Source organism: Galleria mellonella, unplaced genomic scaffold (genome assembly GCF_026898425.1).
Source record: "Galleria mellonella isolate WM207_F2 unplaced genomic scaffold, CSIRO_AGI_GalMel_v1 utg103, whole genome shotgun sequence".
NCBI lineage: Eukaryota > Metazoa > Arthropoda > Insecta > Lepidoptera > Pyralidae > Galleria > Galleria mellonella.
Window position 1 is genome coordinate 1,632,369 of NW_026441966.1, and position 19,635 is coordinate 1,652,003.

General features: G+C 34.0%; 1 protein-coding gene across 1 annotated transcript in view; it reads left to right on the plus strand.

Annotated features, from left to right (window-relative positions):
* LOC113513332 (disintegrin and metalloproteinase domain-containing protein 22) overlaps positions 1-19,635 on the plus strand; it is a 747,642-nt gene that overhangs the window by 539,754 nt on the left and 188,253 nt on the right. The window lies entirely within an intron of this gene.

Sequence of the window (19,635 nt, forward strand, 5' to 3'; positions counted from 1 at the left end):
CACGTAATACACAGCAAAAGAGACAAAAGAATAAAAATAAAAAAAGCACAAATAAAAAAAAATACAAAAACAGAATATATAATCTAACAATCTCCTTTGTTACCATTCCTCCATGCGTGTGGCATAGTAACACGAAATGGTCACAGCTCAGTTTATTGCTTTGCCCTTAAAAGAGCAAAACACTGATATTCTGCTGTGGCCAAGAGTCAGTCGCGAAACTTTTCATTAAAAATCTAAAATAATATTAATAATAACTTTATTTGCAATGATTTTCGGTATAAAACATTTGATCTTATAAACTAAAAGTACCTTACAAAATCTACTTAGGTCGAGCGTGCGAATATTGAAATCAAAAATTACAATAATTTAATTTTAATTTTTTTTTTGTAGCATTTAAACATTAAGAAATTATATAATAATTATATAAAACCAAATTGGTACCAGCTTAGTACTATTTTCCTGTGTTCTCTCTTCGTTTTCCTTCGCCATTTTTTTTTTCTATTGTATGTGTGCTGTTAAGTATGTGTGTGTTATGTATATATTTAATTGTGTATATATTATATATGTATGTGTATGTGTGTATGTATGTATATATGTTTGTATATGATAATATTTATATAATAGTGCACCACCCACCCTTTGTCTTTTTCTCAATGTCCTCTACCCAAAGGTTGTCTGGAAGAGATTGCTTAGCGATAAGGCCGCCTTTTGTATCACTTCTCATTAATATTTACTGTATTTGTTATTTCTCTTTTTACTTGGTACAATAAAGTGTAAATAAATAAATAAATAAATAAATACCATATAATACCACTTTAACATCAGAGTTACTGATGATAAATTGAAAGTTTCGTAATTTCGAAACCATTGCACTCCAATGAAATCGTGTAATGATTTCGAGTGCATTAGTACTTGATAATGTATTTGAAATTTATTACTAGTATATCATATTTTGGAGTCAATGCATTACACTTTAAATTTAGTAAGGATTTATTAATACCCGATGAATTTACCCGTATTGATTTGGCATAAAATAAATCACCCCTTCCTTTCTCGTGAGTATCATAAGAGGCAGCTAAGAGAAGGTCGAGAGATAGGTAGCAGCGTCCCTCATGGAACATCACCAAAGCTACGATGGTTAATACGCCTCCCAAGCGTAGCAACTAGTAGCAACACCACCCATTGGTAGTCACCAAAAGAAACGGCGCCCAGTCAATTCCAGCGCTGTTATTTCTGACTTTCAGGAAGTCAGTGGATGCAGGTGGCTCAAGACCATTCCAAATTTTAAATTCAATATATTCGTTGCAATATTACATCGTATTGAATATTTTTTCTAATTTATAAAAAGACTAGCGGCCCATTACGTGCTACGTATAAAGTGAAATAATAAAAGAAAAATAACATCAAATTCATTTATTCAAACAAAAAAATATTTTATTAATTGCTAGCTATTTTAAATGTACTGACAACACTGAAAAAAGTTTCAATTTGACAGCACGGTCCCCATCTTAAAACAAGTTTGAATTTGACACAAAAATCTCCATTAACAAAAAGATCCGCCATTTATTGAATTCATTTGTTACAAAAAATGTGATAAATGAAGAACCGCTCGACTGATTTTGTGCAAACTTCACATAAACCATCTACTAAATAGTCCGAACAAAGCCTAAACATTTGATTTGGATAGGTGAGCCCGTTCTTGAGTTATAAAATTACAACGAAAAGTGGCATTAATTTTTAATATATATAGATAGACTAGCTGACCCCGTAAACGTTGTTTTACCATTTATTGCGAAATATAAAAATCGCGGTTAAAAGACAGGGGTTGATCGTAAAACGATGAAAATTTAAAGTTGTGTGTATTTTTTAATGCTAAATCATAATAAAATAAAAATGGAAAAATTTGTTAAAAAAATTAAAAAAAAAAATTTGGGGAAGGTCACCCTTATCATTGAGGGGTATGAAAAATAGATGTTGGCCAATTCTCAGATCTACCCAGTATGCACACAAAATTTCATAAAAATCGGTAAAGCCGTTTCGGAGGAGTTTGGTAACAAACAACGTGACACGAGAATTTTATATATAAGATATCATAAAAGATTTGTAGCAGTATATGGTAAAGCTTATGTCCAGCAATGAACAGAGAATGGCTGATATCATGGTGATGGGGACTGAATTTACAGTTTGTTATATCAAATTCTAGAACTACCGCGTTCTAACGTAATCAGTATTTGCTCGGTAGTACCGTGTAATGAATTTAAAAGTTTGTTGTATCCAATTTGGAACTACTGCATGTCATTAAAATCGCTATACAAATTTGTTAGTACCTGTTACAGAGTTTAAATCCCATTACATCGAATTTTGGAATGGCTGATTTTCCTTTAATTCGACACACGTTGTAAATAGATACTTGATAATGAATTGAAATTTCACCAAATACTCACTAAACAAAATTGGAGACGAAATACTAGATGGCGCTAGAATTGTAACTTATTTTTTTTTTATTATTTTATAATTAAAGATAATTTGAAGTGAAATTTCTAAATTGTTGAGGGGTTGGTTTTATTTATTTGTATTATTATGAAATGACAGATAATACGCTATCTTTTTCTGAAGGAATTATAATGCACACATTCGCTATATTTCTTGCATTTGCTTGCATGCTTAATAGTATGTAATACTGCTCATGTCTATAGGCGACGGTTACCACTTTCCATCAGGTGGGCCGTCAGCTTGTTTGCCATTCTAAGTGGTATAAAAAAAAAATATTTTTTTAACAGAAATGTAGAATACAAACGAATAAAGACAAAAATTATGGTAAATTATTACTTAGTTGGTAAAAAAAGAAATAAAACCACTGGCCAATTTAGAAAATTTGCCTAAAATTTATTTACAAAGTGATCAATATAAACCACAAGTATCGATTCTAACGCCACCTAGTATTCCGTGTTTAAGTTAATGGCTAGTCACTACCTTAAATCGATATAATACCTGATAATTAGTTTTAAAGTAAATTTTCATAAATTTTAAGTTCGTTATATTAAATTTCGATGATCTATCGAATTTTGGAACCATTAAATGCTGTTGAAAACGTTACACGTGTTCGTTAGTACTCGATAATGAATTTACATAATTAATAAGCTCTTAACCAAAATAATTCAAACTACAAGAAATTCTTGTAGATATTTTGAAATAATTAATATTTCATTTTGTAATCGGTGTCTTAGTATTTGATTCTAGTATATTACTTTAATTTTAAATGACTTTATTATAAGCCAATTTTGATGTAAATACAAATAAAAATTCATCATCGTCATCTTCATATCAGTATTTAGCTGAAAATAAGTCTCCTCCTTGGGGGGGTTTGCCAGTAGTCGCCACGCTTAGCAGACGGATTGGCAACCGCAGTCAGACTTTAGAGATGTTTTAAGAGGGACGCTGCTACCTATCCCTCACCCTTCCTTAGTCACCTCTTACGACACCCATAGGAAAGAAAATGGTGACTATGCCAGGACCATACAGTTGCAAATTATAAGTATAAATATAACCAATTATTACATTAATTGCCCATTTTGACTGAATATAAGGCCATGAGAAATCGTTCTGAATCACCTATATATTATTTTAATATATTAAATTTAAGCACGTTTGACTGGAATCCCATCTGTGGGGTTAATCTTGAAATAAATTCCAGTAAATTGAAATTGAGACGTTTTGCACTCTTGACGTACAATTTTATTACTATTTCAGCCATTAACTGTCCACTGCTGGACATAAGCCTTCCTCATAAGTTGTGCCAGTAGTTGCCATGCTTGGCAGGCGGGTTAGCAAGCGCAGTTTGGTTTTTAGAGATATTTTAATAGGAACACTGCTGCCCATCTCTCGCTCTCTCTTAGTCACTTCTTACAACACCCACGAGAAAGGGATGGCCTATTCCATGCCGGGGTATACTCCGTTGGCAAGTTACACTAATATGCAACATAATGAGTTCATATTGTTCTAATAGTTTTTTTTTGGTTTTTTTTTGTACAACTTAGAATGGCAAAAAAACTAATAAATACCAAGTTATAATCCTAATAATGTATAAAGGAAAATACAGACGAATTGAAAATCTTATCCTTTTGAAATCTAAGACGAATTTGCTTTAAATGTGGCTGTTTCAGTCTAACCTATGTAATTCTATATAATTTCATCTCGTTCGTGCTGCCATTCATAACTTTAAGTGATAATGGCAATTGGATCATTTTATCATTTTGTAGTGAACCCAAAAACTGATTTTGAAAGCGCCATAGGGTGCTGTATATTTCAGTAGGGACATTTTTCTGTTAGCCGTTTTATTAGAGTTCAATAGACTATTTGTATGCTAAGTTCGAACCTTTTTGTTTCAACTTTGACAGTCATTGAGTTTTAGGTTAGTTTTAACTTTTTGGCCTCCTCTAAGGTTTATATTATATGTATTATATTCTTTATTGCACTTGTAAATTACATTGTTAGTACATTTATAATTTTTTTTTGTACAACTTAGAATGGCTGAAACAAGCTGACGGCCCACCTGATGGAAAGTGGTAACTTCAACAGAATAACAGAATACACTGTTTCGCCCATGATACCCCCCATGCGTTGCCATTCCTGAGGACTCAGGTGTTATTCTTCCGTACCCAGTAAATTCACGCCATATCCCACCCTTCAAACCATGAAAAACTATGAAACACAGCCATGCAAACATAACTTAACTCAAAAACTCAACAATATTGTAAGCAAGGGTGGATTTATTTTTGACAGAGATGTCTTCCAATTAACCCAATATAGTTGGAAAGCATGTCGTTAGCGGGCAGCTAAATTTTGAAAAAGTTTTGTGTAGTTTTGAATAGCTTATTTTACGCATTTTTTAATATGTGAACTTATTAAATAATTATATATAGGTAATAGATTTTTAGCTAATATACTTATTTCAATTTTAGACTTTTGCACTGCAATTTATGTTTTTTTTAATGGGTGATAATGGAATGGTAACCCCGCCTGCGCTCTCGGTATACGCTGGCGGGGCACCAGTGAGGGAGGATAGATGACCATGAAAGCAGGTCAGTTAGCCCATCGTGACGAATTCCACTAGAATTAACCACGATGGTTTCCAGGGAGAACCGCGTGGAGGTCGACCTGATACGGTACATTGCTAGCAATGGAACTATTAGATCCCATTACTAACAATCCCTTTCCTCCCAAAAGTACTTTCATTTAAAACACCACAAATGGATTTGTCCCAACAGTAAGTACTCAAAGTGAGAAATTATTAAAATATCTGTTGTAAAAACTAATGGGAACGCTCGGAAAAGCAGCGCAAGCTCTTAAATGAAGGTAGTGCGGCAAAAATTTGATTGGCGCACAAAGAGTCGCTCTGTTTACCCGTTGGTGCCAGTGTTTCGTTTGTTTGTGCCATGGTTTTAATGAAGTTGTCGCCAAGCCAGGCGTGCGACGGGCGAATATGCGAGAGCAGGCTGTGGGACAAGTCACAGGCGTGAGCGGAAACGATTAAATCGATACAAGTGATTGTTTATTGGAATTCAATGCCTATAAAGATTAGTCGATTGTATTGTCTTTATAGCTTATATTCTCTTTATTGCTAACTTTTCTACATTTATTTTTTTATTTTCAAATTTAAATATTCATTCGTTTCACTCATTACTTATGAGCCGCCCTCTGGTCAGTGAAGCTGAAAATTAAATAGGAATAGCAAATATTATGGTATCAAATATGATAGTCAATAGACTTGAAATTAATTGTGATAATTCACATTTTAACGTAGTTTTAATTTAAGATTCATATTTTTATGAAATTGAAATGTTATATTTTGAAATATACATAATCATCATCATCATTTTCGCCAATAACAATCCACTGCTAAACATAAACCTCCCCGTTGGGGGTTTTGACAGTGCAGGGACGGTGCTAACAGGCGACTAAGGGAACTTAATGGTCGAAAGATGGGCTTTCGACCATTAAGCTCCCTTAGTCGCCTGTTACGACACCCACGGGAAAGGAAAAGGGCACCTTTTCCTTTCCTGTGAGTGTCTAGTCTATTCTGTGTCGGAATCACACATGCATACATATATATAATATAATAATAAATCACGATATAACCTCTTACGTCAAATACCAAGTGGAACAGGTGTTCATTCCGGCAAAGCAAGGCACTTGGAATCTGTGCTTTGAATCGAAAAATCACTGGAGTCGTGTCTATTTTATGGTCTACAATAAAACGAAAGATTACATTTAGTGGCCAAAGCCTGTATTCAATAATTTGTAGAAGTCTTTTCAGTGTACATTGCATGCTATTTAATTCTCTTCTTCACATAAGTGTATTGTCAATTTTATACTCTGTTTAAAAATTAATTACGCTATAATCTCTAAATTTAGACCAAACACCAAGTGGAACGAGTGTTGCCTAGTTCATTCCGGCAAAGCGAAGGACTTAGAATCTGGGCTTTGGATCGGAAAATCACGGGAGGCGCTCCTACTTTGTTACAGCTCACAATAGAATGAAAGGTGACTTGATTACACTCAATGGAGGATAAATTTAACAAGCCAGATTTCGGTAATCTGTGAACGTCTTTTCAGAGGAATACCAGAATATTCCATGTTGATTAAATTATATTTCAATATGGGTACGTCATATTCGTTGAGTAGGGGGATATCATGTTTTTTATGCGTACCTTATGGCTTAACAATATGTGGTATAGAATACAGAATGTAAAATTCGCAAGTTAGTATTCAGAATGTTACAATTTAAATTTCGAAGTGACAATATAAATTTCGTAGTGACAATTTAAATTTCGAAGTGATAATATAAATTTCGAATGAACAATATAAATTTCGTAGTGACAATTTAAATTTCGAAGTGACAATATAAATTTCGTAGTGACAATTTAAATTTCGAATTGACAATATAAATTCAGAAGTGACAATTTAAATTTCTAAGTAACTATTTAAATTTCGTATTATAACCATTAACGTGTTTAAGGTTATTCTACAGAGACCCTGATCCCTTTTAATTAATTAGCAATGCAATTTACACCACGACTTATTATAGTTCAATCTCTATCAATCCTGTCAACTTAATGGGAAAAATAGCTCTATTTTCGTTAAGAGCAACCCCCGTAGGAAACGGTCGGGAACGTTGTTTATTCCCATTCCTAGGGTAACCGGTGATAACACAGACGGCCGGTTTATTTATTATTTCCCCGACATGCACCCGCCAAGACGTAAGTGCGTATAATATTTCGGAGCATTTGTGGCATTACCGTGTGTGAGAACGGTAAATAACGTGAACGCGCCCCCGGGACGCAATGAATTATGTCCCGTCCGCTGCCGACGTTTTAAGCTATACGCGTAGTAAATTTGTTAGTAATAAATACACCTGAAAAATAATACTGGAATATGCGATATTTATATTTTTGAAATAAAATTATGCCTCATTTACTATATATTCGTTTATTGCAAATTGTACTCGTAAAGTGAGTTGAGTTTAATACAAAAATAACTTATTCTCGGGAACGTAATATCTATATTTTAAATTGTATTACTTTTTTTATACCACTGAGGTGGCAAACAAACATACGGCCCACTTGATGGTAAGTGGTTACCACAGCCTATGAACGCCTGTAATACCAGGAGTATTACGCGCGCGATACCGACCGTAAAGAAACTCCTTTACCTCCCTTTTGAAGAATCCCATGCTGTAGTCTCTTGGGAAAACCTCATTCCATAACCTGAGTTTTCGTGGGAGTAGGATATTATTTTGAATCGAATCATTTGAGCATTTGGTGTCCTATTGTTTCTACCTACCCTAATGGGAGACAGGCGTGACAGATATATATGTATGTACTTTAAAAAGAACGACGTTCTCAATTCGATTGCATTTTTTTTATGTTTGTTACCTTATAACTCTGTCAGTTGTAAACCGATTTGGAAAATTTTATTTTTATCTGAAAGGACATACCTACAAATTGGTTCCATAGAAATTTTATCAAAATCAGTTTTTAGGTAGGTTTTTATTTTGCACACAATCTTAATTATTTTTAAAGTAAACTGCAATATAAGCATTTTTGAATAGTCATGTTTTACTATTTTATCACCCATTCCGAATGCAATTTAAGCTGTGAAGAACATACTCAACTGTTGCTTTTTTTTAAACAAGAGTTGATTTTATAATTTTAAATTTGTAACAATACAGGCTACCAAATGATACCAGATTTTTCTTTCAGCTAAGAAGAACATGCGAGTAACTCAACTATTGTTTTTTTTTAAACAAAAGTTGATTTTATAATTTTAAATTTGTAACAATACAGACTACCAAATAATACTAGATTTCAGTCTAAGAATTAAATTTAATCCTTTCATTTATTTCTTTTTTTATTTGTATGAATTTCATAGTAATAAACATATTGTAGATAATTGATCAACGAATTTTCATGTACTTTGCGGTATTATTGAGTTGGAAACAATTTTCGAATTAAACCTCATAGAACTTTTTGAAAGACATGTGAAAGTCGATGCTTAGCTTTATACAAACAAGTTCTCTATTTTAATATTAAAATAATACGGTACATTTTTATTTGTCTTTCACAATTAAATAAGTGGTTACTATGAATTGCTGAAATAAAGACTTACTTATATCTATTTAAATTTTAAAGTAATTTAAAAATGGAAATTATCTTTTTGTTTATTGTTTTTTAAATGTCATTTGGTCGATATTATAATTATTTAATTTTAATTTCATTCACTTCTTTATTTTTTACTTACTTTACGTATTTTTTCAAATTTCTCTTGCGAGATTCTAGAGATAGATTACAGAAATGATATATGATAATTGTTAGTAATGAAGACTGAGGGCCCAATTGCTAGCAATTTACCCAACCTGGTCGACCTCCACGTGGTAACCCCTGGATACCATCTTGCTAAATTCAGATATACTCAACACAATAGGCTAACTAATATGTCCCCACTCATCATTCCTCACTGGTACCCAGGTAGCGTATACTTTTAACGCGGGCGCGACATTCATTTGTCATCCAATAAAAATGCTGACGGGGCACCGTATAATCATCAACCAGAGGGAGACTTTGTACAAAAGTCGATTGCTTGGGTATCTCTGTACCATTCGTGTTTCAACCGTGAAGCAGTTGTGTTTGCATGGCTGTGTTTCAGTTTGAAGGGTGGGATATGGCGTGAATTTACTGGGTACAGAGGAATAACACCTGAGTCCTTAGGAATGGCAACGCATGGGGAGTATCACAGGCGTAACAGTATTCTCTGTTATGTCCATGGTACTGCTCATGTATATATTATAGTATATTCTAAGTTGTATAAAAAAAAAAAGTATATGTAAGGATAAAGAAAACGTGGTAAGCGACTTGCAAATGTGGTTCTAACACATGAAACACGAATTCTATAAATTCTTTTTGTTAATGGTTTTGGGTGTTCAAGATGACAAAGTGAATTTTTATGGCACTATTTAAAAACTTGTAGAATGTATAGCTGATGAACATTTAGCACAGCAGACAATCTATATAAGTCTTGTTGTAGTCAGTCAGGACAAACGATTTTACAATAGAACGAAGCCAATAAACAGCTCGATTTAACCAATGTCAACACGAAAAAAAAAACAAAAAAAAATCGATTACAATCAAAATTGGAATGCGCCCACTCGATTGGCGAGTAAAACAACCGAAAATGTGCGTTTAAAAATACGTATTTAATAAAGTGGACCAGTACTGGCACCGTTATTTACATGATCACGCCGGCCGGGGCTTTATTCGGCTATATTGTTTTTCAATCGACCCGTGTCCCTAGAGCCTGATGAGATGACGTCATCCACATAAACAACATGGCGGATGTGGTTTGCGCGCGAAATCGATGGCCCGCAAGAGAGCGGCCGTATTTTTTAACGCAACGCTTGTTTTTTAACATAATTCTTATGGCTTATGCATAGTCAAGCGACAGCGTATAAAAATTCCACTCTGCAATATATGACATCGGGAGGAGTTTTCATAAAAGACTTCAAAAATCTGCAAAATTTATGGATCGGTGTTAAATTATTTTTAGCGTATGTTATTTAAAGTCTATAATTAAAGTTTTTTTTTTATACAACTTAGAATGGCAAACAAGCTGACGGCCCACCTGATGGAAAGTGGTAACCGTCGCCTATAGACATGAGCAGTACTATGGACATAACAGAGTATACTGTTTCGCCCATGATACCCCCCATGCGTTGCCGTTCCTGAGGACTCAGGTTATATACATACCTATGTATAAAAGTCGCCGTGTAAGTCCCGGAATAAAATAGGACACCCTTTCCTTTCCCGTGAGTGTCGCAAGAAGCGACTAAGGTAACATATGATTGAGAGATAGGTAGCAGCGTCCCTCTTAAAATATCACCAAAGACCGAAATGCGGTTGCCAACTTGCCTGTCAGGCGTGGCAAGTACTGGTAAAACCCCCAATTATTGGGGAAACCCTACCTTTTTTGTGCCATGCCCCACTTGAACATTTCTAAATTTTTATGCCCCCATACATAATTTTTCCCGACAAAGTTTACTTGACGACTCTAATCGCCCAGTTGATATTTTGGTAACGTCAAGCGAAATTATACCTAATAAATATTTACAGCATTTTTTAAATTTACTAATGTAGTACTATGTAGTTTTTTTTTTTTTTTATAGATAGATACAAATATAATACATAATTCCATAAATCACTTATGTGAATCAATACGTATGTCTGTATCGGTTCAATAGAGTAGTATGTATGTATGCAATTATATATATGAATCTATGTATAAAATAATAATAAAAATAATAAAAAATAATAACATAAATACAAATATTTGCATTATGCGAAAATTGAACTCACAATCATCGTAACGCGAAAGAGAATGTCAAACAGCTACGCGTCCAATATCGAAACAATATCTATAAGTATACATATATATACTGGGTATTGATATTTTGAAATCCACCAAATCTGACAGCAACACAACACAGTAAGAGGACTAAATCGGATTTGCCGCGGAAAATAGTTTCCGTAAGGTGCCACGAAACATAGACGTACATACACATAGATGGAGATTGACGCCGGATGTATTTCAATTTATATGAAAACTAAACGCGTCACAGTTACACTACTTGCATTGTGTTAAAAAAAAGCTATTTTGAGATATCAAAGTAAATCTTTCTGCCGACTAAAATTCCTATTGTCTTAAATAGCATTTGTTAAATTGTTTTTGTTTTTTATAAACTATTTATGCTATAAATATAGAGTACTCCAAATCTAACCTAATTTTACTAAAAAAATATACACAGATAGATCATATCCTGGATTAACTTGTGGTACTATGTTTTCGCCATGTATACCCGACATAGTAACGTACGACTTAGACACGTAAGACGCGACTAAGGGACAGCGAGGGATGGACAGCAACATCCTTCTTAAAACATCTTCAAAGTCAAACTGCTATTGCTAATCCGCCTGCCAGGCATGGCAACTACTGGCAAGATCCAAAAGGGCCTGCCCTTTATGTTCAGCAATGGACAGTTAAAGGCTGGTGTGAAAAATTTTATGCTGATTCACAAAGACAAAGCTAATAGTAGTTTCAGTTCAAAAACCGGAACCCAGAGAATAAATCATGACAGCTATGTACAGCGTATATCCAATAAAGAAATTTAATTAAATTCTATCACGTTTGGGACCAAAAATTTGTCAATCAATGCTATTTTGAAACATTTTCAACGTGAAACGAGAAATTGTCCATATGTATGTATCGTACAGTATTGAACTAGTCCAATAGAATCTAGACAAAGCATCTCTGTATAAATGCTTCGAAAGCAATTTTTTTAAAATGGCGCCCTTTTAAAATTGTATATTATATTCTGTATTAAATAGATAGATAGATACTCTTTTTAATTTTCTCCAAAAGATTACAATAATAATCTTATTATAAATAAAAACAATTACAAGAAATAATCACAATAAGAAAATAATGGGCGACCTTATCGCTAAAAGCGATCTCGTCCAGGCAACCTTATGCAAATTATATATAATAAAATTATTAGTGTATTTTGTAATTAGTAACTTTTATCATACATTTTATTTATTTACATTTTATTTTGTTTTTAATATACATTCAGATTTTTGTGCATCTCAATAAGAGACTGAATATTTTAACACTCTATTAATATTAAAGTTATATTCTGCAAAAAAAAAACCAACTGGTTTTCCCACAATTGAAGTCAATAACTATTTTGATTTTACATTTAAAGTACTAAATCAATTTTGATTAAATTTCCATGAGATTATTCTGTAAGTAAATCCTTTCCGGCAAAGAAGAATTTTGCAAATTGATTTATAAATGACGAAGTAATAAACAAAAAAAATACAATTAAAATTTAAATTCTAATAAACAATCGAATTAAGGACTTCCTAATTTTCGAAGGCGATTGAAATAGAAACGACGCGTCACTCTACAATTATGAACGTTGAAGTATTTCAATCGCTCCATCTAGATACATTTCATCCATACAACATATTTACAAATACACTTTATACATTTCATATTTATTAAATAAAATTCTAATAAGTCAATTCTTAGTAGATCACTACTCGGGATGATTCGATTTAATAAAAATACGATTCAATAATATACCTAATAATCGAAAAGATATGGAGCGTGTAATAAAAATGAACGATAATAATCGTAACATCGCTACCGATTCAATCGTTCGTTAAACTGTGCGCGCGATATACCTACACGTAAATTTTGTGGTAACCGAACACGATTGCGTTACGATTTAATCAAAATCGATATTAAGGGGACGCGTTTTGACGTCTCAGTGTGATCCGCGTGAAGAATTGATAGTAAAAATTTGAAAATCGAACATGTGTTTTTTTTCCTAATTTAATAATGTTTTCTTGTACTTGGACAATAACTGAGATACCTGTAATTTTAGTTTCTATTTTTAAATGACTTTAAAAAAGGCGACCGTTACTTTTTTTTATATTATTGTGATTATTTAGTGTTGTAATTATCTTTGCCAAGACTGAACAGATTTTAAATATGGTATTTTCAATATCTGGTAGACGATATCATGAGGTATTAAGTACACGAGTTTTATTGCAAGACAATAAATAAGTAACATTGTCACGGTTTCGTTTAGGACAACAAAATACTATTTGATACCGAACAAAATAAAATTGTACAATTTTAAGTTCTTAATTCAAATATTTTTTTTAATGTCCGTTATAAAAACGTTCTCAGTTCATAATTCCGTTAGTTGCAAATTGTTTTTGAAAATTCTTCTTTTTTTTTTTAACTGAAAGGATATACTTACAAATTTGTACTTTTTTTATACAACTTAGAATGGCAAACAAGCTGACGGTCCACCTGATGGAAAGTAGTAACCGTCGCCTATAGACATGAGCAGTACCATGGACATAACAAAGTATAGTGTTTCGCCCATGATACCCCCCATGCGTTGCCATTCCTGAGCACTTAAAATAACTGATTTTTCCACTGTTAAAGTCGATTTTTTTGTAAAACACAGCCTTTTGTACAAAGTCTCCTCTCTGGTAATTTTATAATGAGTATGTATATATATAGGAAAGTAACTCATAGCCTTAGATTATATAGATAGAGTATCTCCATACAAATGCTTCGAGAAAATCGGGTCCAATTTTTCATACAATTTTCGTAATAAATAGTTAAGTGTGATTCTTTTATAACTTCTATATCTACTTTTTCTTATAATTTCTGCATTTTTTAATACGTAAACAATCATTTTATTTATTAAATAATACGTCGTACGTACATTATATGCGTAAGTATATAGAACACTGATAAAAAAACGAATTAGCTAATTTAACAATTAGCTGACAAAAAATTAACCCATTTTCGAGGTTTCGAGGCTCTATCTATATAATCTAGGTATATACATACATATAAGGTATATACGAAAATAACTCACGGCATATTGAATGATGTATATACATGTATGTATATATGTAACAGGAAATTAGTGAACTCACTGTATTTTTGTCGTTTCCGACAATTATTCCGACTTCATCCAGAAGTTTCCTTTAGGAGGCGTTTGGCGCTTTTCATCACAGCGTCTCCCCTCGCACTGAAAGAGTTGGAAAAAACATAAATTTTAAAAATTAACACTTTTTTTTTATTAATAATAATGGAATGTCAACCCCGCCTGCGCTTACAGTATACGCTGGCGGGGCACCCACCAGTGACGGATGTTAGGCACCAGTGAGAATGGTGAGGCAGGTCAGTTAGTTCATCAGGATGAATACACCTGGAATGGGGTGAAAGGGATTGTTAGTAATGGAGATTAAAAATCCCATTGCTCGCAATATATCCAACCAGGTGGACCTCCTCGTGGTTCCCCCTGGAAATTATTATGGTTAATTCCTGATGAATTCATCATGATGGGCTAACTGATCTGTTTTCGTTCTCATCTATCACCCTTCACTGGTGCTCCGCCAGCGTATCCCGTTAGCGCAGGTGGGGTTACCATTCCATTTTCACCCATCAAAAAAAGAATACACCTGGAATTCAGTCCGATGGTTCCCTGGGGACATCTTCCAAGGTATATTGCTAACAATCGGACTGGTACTTCGTATTACTAACAATCCCTCCACCCTCCCTACAATTAAACATATTGAATGGAGAGAATAAATTTTTAATTCGATGTATTGACTAATAGTACATTACTGCAGCGGCCAGGAACTGAGGCATTGATGGACGAACGTTCAAATGCGGGCCGAGGCGTAGCCGAGGCACACATATGTGAGTCCATCAATGCCTAGTTGTGGCCAAGCCTTGTATAGTACTTTTCTCAAATTATGCGCGGAAATCAAAAATACAATTTTACTTTTTAAGTTCAATGACGAATGACGAACAATAATAATTTTTCACGCGTCATAATGTTCCTTTGTTTTTTTTTTCAATAAACAGCTTTCTATTTGCAAACCAGTTCGAAATTTAAATAAAACCTTTTATTAGTTACCTCCTTAGTAGCTATGCTTCGAAGTAAAAGGTCATTCCATTTTTAAATTATAGGACAGATATGAGTTTACATAGTAATTTATCTGGCCGCAAAACACGACAGATATGGATTTCATACAACTTTTGCCGGCCGCTGCTCGCATGTATCTGGCCAGTACGGCAATTTTTATTTATCTCAAAGAAAATTGTCAAAATAATGCTCACATTTCCAAGCATGTTTGAAAAAAAAATTATAATATTCTCATTGGCTATGATTGACTTGTAGCGTTCCGTATAACAAACGACACGATACGCTGCCCCTTAAATGCAAATGTGGTCATTAATTTAATTTTCCACTTTTGCAACGATAAAATCGAACGTTTCAATCGCGCGACGGGCGATTGTATCGCGTTTTATCGTTCCAAATTTGCATAATTACCAAATACATTCATTCTTTTTTCCGTTATATTTAATATCGTGAATAATTACTTTCGATTTGTATATCCTTTTGTGTGTTGTTTTTAACCTACTGTCAAAGAAAATGTGGTAATGTTTTATAGTTTTTTTTATGGGTGCAAAATGGTATGGTAACCCGCCTGCGCTAACGGGATATGCTGGCGGAACACCAGTGAAGGGTGATCGATGAGAATGAAAATAGGCCAGTTAGCCCATCATGATGAATTCATCAGGAATTAACCAATTAACATCAGGAATTAGTTTCCAGGGGGAACCGCGAGAAGGTCGACCTGGTTTGGTATATTGCTAGCAATGGTATTTTCAGTCTCCATTACTAACAATCCCTTTCACCCCTAATGTATTATAGTTGTATCTATGTTTGTTTTACTTTGTAAACATCGTTTTTACTAACTTTAGGGTCGCGCGTGATGCCCCTGGTATTACAAACGTTACGTTAGTACAGTAACTGCTCCTCCTCCGTACAGTCCACCTCATTGGTATAAAAAAAAAAAACATTTAGTCATAAATGATTGTCAGAATAATTTGAGTAACATTGGCAACCGCACCACACTAAGGTTGTGGAATGAGCTCCCTGCCAAGATTTTCCCAAGAAACTACAGCATGGGGTTCTTCAAAAAGGGGGTAAAGAGGTTTCTTGAGGGTCGGCAACGCACGCGTAATACCTCTGGAATTGCAGGTGTTCATAGGCTACGGTAACCACTTACCATCAGGTGGGCCGTATGCATGTTTGCCAGTGGTATAAAAAAAAAATAAAAAAAATTAGGCTTTAGAAATGTTTTAACAGGAACATTGCTGCCTCTCGCGTGCTCACCCTCCCTTAGTCGCCGCTTACGACACCCACGGGAAAGGAATGGGTGGCCCATTCTATGCCGGGACCACACGGCGGACACAACACACACATATACGTTTTAAAATCTTTAAAATTCACTATTAATTTCACTTATTAACGATTCGCTAATAGCTTATTAGAAGTTCTTCACTCGTTCATAATCATTGATTCCCACAACATCCTGGTCCTCATAATTAATATTGCCTGTCTCTTTCGCACTTGTAATGTTCTACGCTTGTTGTCCCACTCTCCCCAACTCCTGGGGCTGTCAAAGTTAGAATCAACTTTTAATTGGCAAACATTAATCAGATGTAAGGTTTATTTTTAATTGTAAAACACTGCCTAAAATCGACAGCTTTACAAAAGAAAACTAGAATAAAAAAAAGTCCTATTTATGAATTTTTAACTATATTATGAATTATTTTACTTATTTTATTTTATTTTACACTTTATTGCACCAAATAAAAAGAGAAATAACAAATACAGTAAATATTAATGAGAAGTGATACAAAAGGCGGCCTTATCGCTAAGCAATCTCTTCCAGACAACCTTTGGGTAGAGGACATTGAGAAAAAGACAAAGGGTAGGTGGCGCACTATTATATAAATATTATCATATACAAACATATATACATACATATATACATACATACATACACATACATATATAATATATACACAATTAAATATATACATAACATACACATACTTAACAGCACACATACAACAGAAAAAAGGAAATGATGAAGGTAAACGAAGAGAGAACACAGGAAAATAGTACTAAAGTGAGAGGTAATAGGAATTACTAATAAAGTTTGTTTTACGTGTCACAATTCGAATTCGTTTAGCGGTTCAAGCGAAAGTGGTCTAAAAATCTTAGCAAATTTAGTAGAAACAACCATACTGTTTCTACTTCTTATCGTACGCACACTGCCCGCTGGTAATTAATGCTCCTTTCCACTCAAGGTTTGCTGGAAGAGAACTCTTACAGAGTTAAACTCGCCTGTTGAACATCTTTATTCAAAATAAATTTAAAACAATGTAATTTTTGCGTTGGAATGAGCTCTATGCCGAGGTTTTCCCAAAAGACTACAGCATGGGGGTCTTCAAAAGGGGGGTAAAGAGGTTTCTTCAGGGTCGGCAAAGCGCGCGTAATACGTCTGGTATTACAGGCGTTCATAGACTACGGTAACCGCTTACCATCAGGTGGGCCGTATGCTTGTTTGCCCCCCCAGTGGTGTAAAAAAATCTTTCAAATAATACCCTTTTTAATGGTTTTATCTACATAAATTAGGAGAAAATGTGTCCTGTATATTTATGTATGTTTATCTAGCATATGGTTAAATTGTATGAGAGATTCCATTCAAATACATTCAACCATACAATCGTGATTGAGTAGCAAACATTTGAACATTGAAATATTTTTTATTGATTTAGTAACTGAGCTTTCATTTTTATTATTTTACTGGCTATTTCCCGTGACTTTTCTTACGTGCATCAGTACATAAAGTATCCTATGTGTTTATTTAGGACATAACCTATCCGTGTGCCAAATTTAATCGAAATCTGTTCAGCCGTTTTAACATAATTATGTAAGTTTATACAAAAAAAAATTTAAACTTGTGTAAAAAATATCTTAACAACTTAAAAAAAAAACTTTTATATTTATAATATTAGTAGTATAGTAGGATTAAAATTTTTGTGAGTAAAGAAAAGTATTAGAAAAATCGGTTCTAAATCAATAAACACGTCGTATTAGAACAAAGAACCTCCTCTTTGCAAAGTCGGTCGAAATAAGTGATATCAATGCACAGTTTTGTGAATAGTTTGTAATCCCAAGGGTACTTCGCAGGTGATCGGAACGAAGGCTCACACCTGTGCGCCAGATTAAGTGGGATTCAATGGCCGACCCGAATTTTGTGGCTGAAAGCCACGACTATGGTGTTTACATAAGATTGTATTTCAGTCAATATGATCTAAATTTAGAAACGTTCTAGCTTGGAAGTGAATACGTTCGGAGTTCCTATCGATCATTGTAAAAACCTTAAGTAGGTTTTTACTTTATTTATAAATAATGCATTATACCTTAGATAAAGTATATACATGTATACTTAACTAAGGCATACCTATTTTTATGCGACACCAAAAATGTTCTTAATTCACCTGTATTTTTTTGTGTATAAAAATTGATTCGTTATTAAGGAAAGTATTGCCTTATACACACACATACACGCACGCACATACGCAAATACGTACACAAACACACACACACGCACGCACGCACGCACGCACACGCACGTACACGTGCACGCACATATAATCTTATTCACAAACTGATACAAACACGCGTACGCACGCACGAACACACACACACACACACACACACATACACACACACACACACACACACACGCACACGCACACGCACACGCACACGCACACGCACACGCACACACATAAAGGACATACCTAAATAAAAAAATTTGCGAATATACTGCGCATCGTAAACACATCACTGGCCACAGCAGAATATCAGTGTTTTGCTCTTTCAAGGGCAAAGCAATAGTTGAGTTGTGACCATTTTGTGTTACTGTGGCACACGCATGAAGAAAGGGAAAGAAATGAGATTGTTAGTTTATATATTTTGTTTTTTTTTTTTTGTTTTGTGCTTTTTTATTTTCATCTTTTATCTCTTTTACTGTGTATTATGTGTATGTTTTTTTTTTAATTCTAATTTGTGTGCTGTAAGTAATGTAAATAAATTATCTATCTATCTATCACTGTGTGTGACAAATGATTACAGTCTAATTAACACTCATTACAGTCTAATTACAGTAAAAATATACTTATTTGTATAACACCCATACAAACCCATACAAATCGCCAACACTAACCGTCGGTTATGTATGTACGTACGTAAGACAGTTTGTTATAAAAAGTGCAAAGCTATAACGTTCACGGCAAGCATTTCGTATTTCCGGTTAACACTCGCTGCATTCGGTACAGATAGGAAATTTATCACTTCAAGAGATCCTTTAGCCGTTGCAGCGTACGTTCCGCAGACTCCAGTGAATACGTGTTGGTGAGCAGTGAGGAAGTTTATTACAAAATCTAATGTGTCTACCAGTGCAATTACTTTAAGAGACGAGACCTGTGTGATTTGTGAAACAAGGTTTTGGCTTCACAGATCATGTTTGATACCTTGTTATTTTTTTTTAATGGGTAATAATGGAATGGTCGCCAATGGAAGATGATAGGTGAGGATAAAGCTGGTAAGTTAGCCCATCG